The sequence below is a fragment of the Oratosquilla oratoria genome, chromosome 10 (genome assembly GCF_046742065.1).
Source record: "Oratosquilla oratoria isolate Oo_2021 chromosome 10, ASM4674206v1, whole genome shotgun sequence".
NCBI lineage: Eukaryota > Metazoa > Arthropoda > Malacostraca > Stomatopoda > Squillidae > Oratosquilla > Oratosquilla oratoria.
This window is the reverse complement of record NC_134786.1, coordinates 65,060,799-65,070,101: the sequence shown is the minus strand read 5'-3', so window position 1 is coordinate 65,070,101 and position 9,303 is coordinate 65,060,799. Positions and strand designations below refer to the sequence as shown.

At 36.5% G+C, this 9,303-nt stretch overlaps 1 protein-coding gene across 1 annotated transcript in view; it reads right to left on the bottom strand.

Moving 5' to 3' along the window:
• The window catches only part of LOC143029284 (glycine receptor subunit alpha-4-like), a 1,034,091-nt gene that overhangs the window by 779,404 nt on the left and 245,384 nt on the right, over window positions 1-9,303 (bottom strand). The gene's annotated exons all lie outside the window — the stretch shown is intronic.

Below are 9,303 nucleotides of genomic sequence, written 5' to 3'. Positions count from 1 at the left end.
GACAAAAACCACCCCGGATATCCTAACTTTGAGAGTTGTGAACTCATTAGTTCTATTTCTTTGTCTAGGTGTTGTGGGCTACATATCCTCAAAGCTCTTAGATGTAAACCCGAAGCTACACTACGTTTAATGTTATCAGGACGGTGGTTGAAAAAATGTAAATAGTTGCCGGGGTGGGTGGGCTTCCTGTACAAAAAAAAGGACAATTGGTCCAGACATATGATAACCAATATATCCAGAATAGGTATTTTACCTCCTTCTTCCCATTCCACCTTGAAATTTATGCTGTGTGCTAGTTTGTTTAATTTTTCAAAGAAGACTTTTAAAAAGTCCCATTTTTCCTCCCAAACAGTAAAAATATCATCGACATATCTGCACCAAAACATATCAGCTGGTTTAATGTCTGGTAATAGTTCGCATTCAAAATACTCCACATATAAATTGGCTAGAACTGGGGAAAGATTGGAACCCATACTGCATCCATATCTTTGTCTAAAATAAGAGTCTTTGAACGATAAGACATTAATGTTAAGACATAAGCAAGTAAGTAATTTTTTAAACAGAAACAGGGAGTTGGTATTGATATTGAGGAACACAAAAAATCCATCAAATATGGTCAAGGGAATCCCGCACTGTTCCTACATGCTAGCAAAGAAGATAATCGCATGGACTGGAATAATGCCACTATCGTCTACAAATCCCACTACAGCTTTCGAAGAAAAATTACTGAATCCTCCCTGATTAAAAATATACCTAATCTTAATTACCTCCAAAGGTCAGTGGTCCCCAGACTGCATAACTTGGATGGCTGCAAAGAAATCCATCTCAAAAGCAGCCGGACTTGACCTCACCATCAGTCAACCTTCGCCCCGACCTCATCAAGGACATATAACCTGAGTCCCCCCCTTTTCCCTGTCCCCAAATGTACCCCTCTTAGCTATATATATTCTCACACTCCACACTATGTATCATTCTGCTGAAGAGGACCACAGATAGTGGTCGAAATATACAGATTTTCTGTCCATCTTATCTCATTCTCCGACAGTGGGTCAATAAGTCTCATATATATATATATATATATATATATATATATATATATATATATATATATATATATATATATATATATATATATATATATATATGTCTACCTCTCTCCATCTATCACCCCATTTATATATCTCTTTTTCTCTCCCTCTCCTCTTTCTCTCATCTCCCTTCTCTTCCCTTCACCCTCGGCTCTCGCTTTTCTTCGCACCATCAACGGCTTCTCTCCTCCGTTTTTTTTTTTTTTTTTTTTTTCGTTTCTCACCATCAAACGCTTTCGCCAGTTTTTTTCTGAGAATCACTCCTGCCCACCACCAACAATATCACTCAATTTCATCACTCTCCCACGCCTCCACTCTTACCCTAACCACTCTCATCATCACTTTTTTTTCTCTCACAGTTCTTGTCTACATTCTCTCTTGTCTACTTTCATCATCACTTAACTTTATCACTCTCATTCTCACAGTCGTCGTCAATTCTCACCACTCTCGTTATCACTTACCTTTAGCAATCTTACTCTAACTGTCCTCGTGTACTCTCACACTCACAGTCCTCATCTAATCTCAATGTCACAGTCCTCGCCTAATCTCACTGTCACAGTCCTCGTCTAATCTCAATGTCATAGTCCTCGTCTGATCTCAATGTCACAGTCCTCGTCTAATCTCAATGTCACAGTCCTCGTCTAATCTCAATGTCACAGTCCTCGTCTAATCTCAATGTCACAGTCCTCGTCTAATCTCAATGTCACAGTCCTCGTCTAATCTAAATGTCACAGTCCTCGTCTAATCTCAATGTCACAGTCCTCGTCTAATCTCAATGTCACAGTCCTCGTCTAATCTCACTCTCACAGTCCTCGTCTACTCTCACTCTCACAGTCCTCGTCTACTCTCACAGTCCTCGTCTAATCTCACTCTCACAGTCCTCGTCTAATCTCAATGTCACAGTCCTCGTCTACTCTCAATTTCACAATCTTCGTCCACTCTCACTCTCGCAGTCCTCGTCTACTCAAAAAGTCCTTGTCCACTCTCCATTCGTCGTTTCCATCTCCCATTTACTAACAGACCCTCTCCCCCTTACCCAGTACACAGCACCTTTACAAAAACGTTGTTTTTTTCATATACAAGGAAAACGTACGACAGAACAGGTTGACCAACAGATTGGTTAACGGATGGAATAGACTTGGTAACCATGTAGTGAGCGCTGAAACAATTGGTTGTTTCAACACAAGATAATCATGTGGATAGGGATGGCAAGTGATAAAAGATATGATAACTTTATAGATAGGTATGGACATGGAACTCCCAACTGTGGGTCTTATGGTCTCTTGCAGTCTCCTCTATTCTTGTGTTCGTATATGCCTGGTTTTCTTATCTTGTCAAATATGATTGATATGAGTGAAGGACAACGAAACGGCCCACTTAATGCACCAACAGACCCCAAATGCCAAAAGCACAATTGCCACAAAGACAACACAAAACATCTTATCTCACACGGCCCTGAAAGCTCTCGCTCCAAACAGAATAACAAAATCTCTTCGTCCAGAGGAGAGATTGGCCATAAGGATAGAAGCACTGGTAAACTACGGACTACAACACCAATGCTCTTGAGTGAGTGGTCTATGGGGTGAAACTGAGGCCGTGGCCGGTTTCCAAGGGGCCACGAGTCTCCTGGTTATGTTCCAATGGAGTCTACGGTTAGATGAAATTGGCACATGATACTAGATCGAAAAAACAGAATAAAATACATAAAAAAACTAATTAAAAACAAGCAGTTACAAAAAAAAAATACAAAACAAGGTTTTACAACAAATAAACCAATAAATGGATAATATCAAACATGAGTATAACTATCTAGTGTAGGACTTATGGTCTATTGCAATCTCCTCCATTGTTCTTATGTAAAAGATTGATATAGAAAGATATATAGATCTATTGGAAACAAATATATTAATAAAAATAAATCAATTATAACAAATAAGTAAATATCTTCTAAATAAAAAAATAGAAATTAAAAACAGAAATGAATAAACAAACAACTCAATTACATAAACGAATTAAAAAAGTGTTTTCTTTCATCTTCTCAAGTATTCAATGTAATTAACATTCAGAGTAAATTCCTGTTAACATAAATATATTAGTTCATTAATCTATTTACTATTACTATTTTACCACTATCATCACCATTATTATTTATTAGTATCATTATTATTATTACTATCATATCATTATCTTCATTATCATAATCACCACCATTATCATAATTACCAAAAGCATCATTATAATCATAATCATCATAATCATTATAATTATCGTCATTATCATTATCATCATCATTACCATCATCATTATCATCACCATTATCATAATCATTCCCTTTTATCATAATCATTATCATCACTGTCATCATCATTATCATTAATATCATCTCCATTATCATCATAATCGTCATTATCTTAATCATTATCATTATAATTATCATCACTATCATCATTATCATCATATCGTTATTATCATTATCATCAGCTCATCATTATCATTACCATCATCATAATCATCGTCATTATCATTATCATAATCAATATCATTATTACCATCATCTCATCATTATATCACCATAATTATTATTATTATTATTATTACTATTAATATTAATTTATTTTTACTAGATTGAAAATACGGCCGATAATCATCACAGTCATCTACTGGCACCACTTCCCATGTGGTCGCGTTCCCGGTTGGCCACGCGTCCATGTTGTCAACAACAAACTGGGTTGTCTCCCGAAGTCACTTCCGGAGGTAGACTTTCGCCATACATTCGAGCGCTTTCGTCTATTCAGACATCCTCAGGGTACATGTACCCTGAGGATGTCTGAATAGATGAAAGCGCTTGGTCATCAGTTTTTCTTTTTCCTTTGTGGTTTTTCAGCATATTTAGAAACACGAGTTTATGTGATTTCTCATGCATATATATTATATATATATATTGGGTGAGAGACCAGACTAAAATGAAATATATTGTGGAGGCGGTAAAAGAAGGGAGAGGAATTCGGGAGGTAAGTTAGTGCGAACGACTGATGAGCGATGGAGCAAATGTGTTATTGAGTGGACGCCACGAGATGGGAAGCGTGGAAGAGGGAGACCAGAGAGAAGGTGGAGGGACGAGATACAAAGGTTTACAGGAATGACGTGACAGAGGTTGGCGCGGTTGTGTGAATCATGGAATGCTATGAAGGAGGCCTTTGTTCACCAGTGGACTCGGGATGGTTGATTTGATATATATATATATATATATATATATATATATATATATACTTACTTCCATTTACCTCTCCTTTTGTCTACTTCTACCTCCCTATCTCTCTCCAAATCTCCACCTCTCTCTGTATGTTATATATATATATATATATATATATATATATATATATAAATATATACACATATATTATATATATGAATCTCTCAATCTCTCATCATATTTTGCAACCAAAGTGTGAATGCTCGTTTCTTCTCTTCTACAACCTTTTTCGCTTCATCATCCTTCCACCCACTACCTTTCCTTCTACTTCCTTCTGTCCTCCTGTTCCACACAACATCTTTGCACACCTTGTGTTTCCCTCCTTGAAACATTCCCATTCCTTCTCCACTCCTAGTTCTACTCTATCCTTCACTCCCTCCCACCTTCCTCTCAGCTCCTTCTTGTACTCCTCCTTTTCTTTCTCATTAAGCAGTTTACTCTAAGAACCTCCCTACTTTCTGTCCTTTTCCTCTTTCTCCATCTATCATCCACTCTCAACTTACCTTCCACCAAATAATGATCCGATATCTCCCCATTCCTTCCTCTAGGAACATGTGCATCCAAAACTCCTCCTACTTTTCTCCTGGTTACCACTATAAAGTCCATTAAACCTGTATCCACCACCCTGTCCCATGTGCATTTATATTTATGCTTGTCTTTCTACCTGAAAATTGAGAAAATCATATGCAAGGTACAAAGAACAGAGAAGTAAAGGATAAGATAGTTATATGTCAATTTATTATTATTTACTATTTACCTGTTTGTTTATTATTTAACTATACCAATGCATTTATTTATGTATTTTATTTATTTACATTATTATATTTTTTATTATTTTATTATTATCATTATTATATATATATATATATATATATAATTTTTTTTTTTTGCATCTGACCTAGATATGGACCAAAAGGTCTCCTGTCAGCATGCTCCGCCTTTGTAATCCTTTGTAGATAGAGGGAAAGAGAGCAGATGTGAAAAAGGGTAAGAGTATGATAAAAACATTCTAAATTAATATATATATATATATATATATATATATATATATATATATATATAGTGAAAAGAAATTAAGACAGGAGAAACGAATCAAGTAGAGAAGAAAAGGTAAAAGATGCAAAGGGAGAGATAATAAATAATAATAGAAAATATAGTAGTAGGAGGAAGAGGGACCTACTAAATGTGAAGGAGGCTAAGGATAAGGACATTAATGAGGTAAATGGAAGAGAAACAGGGAAAAATGAGGTGAAAACAATTATCAAAATTATATGAGCAGATAAGGCACCTGATTTAGATGGGTGTCATGCGGAGTTTTTAAAAAAGGGGAGTACAGTGATGGTGGACTGGCCGGTAAGGTTGTTTAATGTTTGTCTAAAAGAGGATAAAGTACCGGAGGACTGGAGGAGTGCCTGTATAGTTCCGCTTTACAAGGGAAAAGGGGACAAGTGTGAGTGTACTAGTTTCAGTGGGATCTCTTTGTTAAGTGTAGTGGGGAAGGCATTTGGGAGAGTTTTGAGAGGATTTGGGGTGGAACAGAGGGGGTAATTCGTGAGGAAGAGAGTGAGTTTAGGACAAGTAAGGGTTGCCTGGATCAGATTTTTGTGGTAAGGAAGATATGTGGGATAACTTTAGGAAAGGGTAAGGGATTTTTTTTTTTTTTTTGGGGGGGGGGCTTGTTTTGGAAAAGGTTTATAACAGAGTAGATAGGAAGGCACTAAGGGAGGTATTGCGGATATATGGGATTGAAAGAAAGCAAATAAGAGCAGTCAAGAGTTTTCACGGGACTAGAACAGCCTTTGTAAGAATTAGAAATTGAGAGAGTGAGTGGTTTGAGGTAAAGGTGGGACTTCGCCAGGAATGTGTCATCTCGCCAGGGCTCTTCAATCTATACGTGGATGGGGTGGTGCGAGAGGTAGATGCAAGGGTATAGCGCCGGGGAATGGAGGTGGTCAATAGAAATTAGAGAAAAATGGGAGAGAAGTCAGTTGTTTGCTGACGACCCTATACTTGTAGCAGGATTAGAGGGATTAAGTTAGTGATAGTGTTTGGGAAGGTGTGCGAAAGAAGAAAGTTGAAGATAAATGTGCTTAAAAGTAAGGTGATGAGATGTACAAGGTGAGAGAATCGCAGCAATTTGGAAGTGAGTATTAATGGAGAGAGACTGGAGAAGGTGGGTATGTGTGATAGGGAGTATGTGTGAAAAATATTTTGACGCAGCACGAAGGGATTTTTCCCCGTCCTCTCTTTTTCTAAATTAGGGGACGGAGAGGGGTGTCGCCGATTAAATGAAGCGGGCTTGCTGTGAATGCGCTTTGTCTTCCTGCATTGCTTCTAACCCAGGGCAGTGGGCCAGATGTAAGGATGATCAGTCATCCAGGAGGAGCCAAGAAAAGAGGTAGGGAGGGGTGGTTAATGGGAGTGGAGTATGTGAGGATGAAATGGGTGGGAGTGAATTTATGCCTTTGACTTTGGCCTTGGTGTATATTATATATATATATATATATGTATATATACATATATATATATATATACATATACACGTGTGTGTGTGCATATATATATGTATGTATATATATATATATTAGCACAGCGTAATGTAATAGCACATTGGTAAAATGAAACTTGTTAACCCACTGTCGGAGAAAAGAAATCAGAAATACTAATTATCTGTATATTTCGACCACTGACTGTGGTCCTCTTCAGCAGAATGATACAAAGGAATAGAGTTAACAAGTATAAATATGGACAGGGAGAGAACAATTAGGAGACGCGGGCAAGGGGACTCAATTTTAATTTATCGAAAGGTCAATGGTCACCAGACTGGATCACATGGATGGCAGCAAATTGATTATGAAAGCGGCAGGATAGATTCCCACATACCTACCCCAAGTAACTTGAGTCCCCTTGCCCGCGTCTCCTAATTGTTCTCTCCCTGTCCATATTTATACTTGTTAACTCTATTCCTTTGTATCATTCTGCTGAAGAGGACCACAGTCAGTGGTCGAAATATACAGATAATTAGTATTTCTGATTTCTTTTCTCCGACAGTGGGTTAACAAGTTTCATATATATATATATATATATATATATATTATATATATATATATATATATATATACAGGGTGTGTGTGTGTATGTATGCGCGTGTGTGTGCAAGGTACCCACTAATGAAAAACGACTGGAGAAGAGCGCTTTCGTCTATTACATCTTCATTGCAGGAATACGGAGAGACTACAAACAAGCATAATGTATAGTGGGGAAAAGGGGGGGACGTGGACACACGGTATCCATGTGTGAATGGTAGGAGAAGGTAGTGACAAAATATCATATTGACAAAAGATCATGGAATGTAGGAAGTTCTCCATGGGTACAAGTTGAGGGTCAGGTGTCTAATGATTCTTACAACTGTAACATGTTTGTTATTTCTTTACAAATATAATTATCTATTTTATACAACATTAGATTAAGGTTGAAATTAATGGTTGTGGAATTAATTAAACTACTTTCAATTATGTTTCTATCGATAACGTTATTGTTGAAAGTAATCACGGTAACATTATCCCAATCGATAGGGTGATTAAAAGTGCTGAGATGTTTATAAATGGAACTTCAATCATTTGAAATATTTGAGGAAATTAGGGACGTTGGCTAAATTTTCTTGAAAGGGTAACATTACTAGGTTATTATGAACAAAATTTTTGACTGATTGAGGGTTGTAAAAAGTTTTCCTTGCAAAATTATAAGAGATGTAAATGAAAAGTTTTGGATATTTCACAGTCGAAGTGGAAAATAGTGGTGTGCTACATTTCTTAGATGTTAACATTCATCAAACAGAGAGGAACCTTAAATTTAGTGTATACAGAAAGCCGACCAATATAGGCTCTTACATACATTATCATTCTTCCCACCCTCATAATGTAAAAAGATTGGTTTTCCTATCAATTTTCCTTAGAGCTTTACGGTTTGTAGTCCTGAGTACATTGATGAGGAAATAAGAAATGTTTATGAAATTGGTATTAAATTAACCTATCCATAACATTTCATTGACAGGGAAAACATTTTACAACCCTCAATCAGTCAAACCTTTTGTCCATAATAACCTAGTAGTGTTACCCTACCAAGAAAATTTAGCCAACGTCCTTAATTTACTCAAAGATGTCAATATTAATGTAGCCTTCAGTAATAACAAGACAATTAAACAATACCTTATGAATAATTCTAAAAAAATTCAAAAAGGGTGTGTACATAAAATTCCTTGCAGAATATTTAACGAATTTTACATTAGTCAAATGGCAAAAGATCTGTCTGAATTAAGCAAAAAAAGTGTAATACATGGAAATGAGAGAGATTGGAGAATGGATTACAAAGAAGAGAAACTGGAGAAAGGATTACAAAGGATTACAAAGGAGGAGCATGCAGACAGGAGACCTTTTGGTCCATAACTAGGTCGGATGTAAAAAGATTATAATGATAAATAAGTAAATAAGTAAATAAATAAAAGTTATAATATAAGTAATAATAAAATAACTAATCATTTAAATAGGTAAAGTTCCTAGTTTTCTTATCTTGTCAAATATGATGGAAATGAGTGAAGGACAACGAAACGGCCCACTTAATGCAGCAACAGACCCCAAATGGCTAAAACACAATTACCACAAAGACAACACAAAACATCTTATCTGACACGGCCATAAACGCCCTCGCTCCAATGACTGTGACCTATGGGATGAAAATGTGGCCGTGGCCGGTTTCCAAGGGGCCGCGGGTCTCCTTTTTATATTCCAATGGAATCTATGGTTGGACAAAATTGGCTGATAATACTTAAGATCGAAAAGATAAAATAAAAAACAAACAAAAAACTAACTAAAAAAACAAACTAAATAACATAAAAATAAATGAAAAAAAATACTACAGGAAGCGTCCACTGGAATGTAAAGGCACTTCGGGGAACTCTAAAAG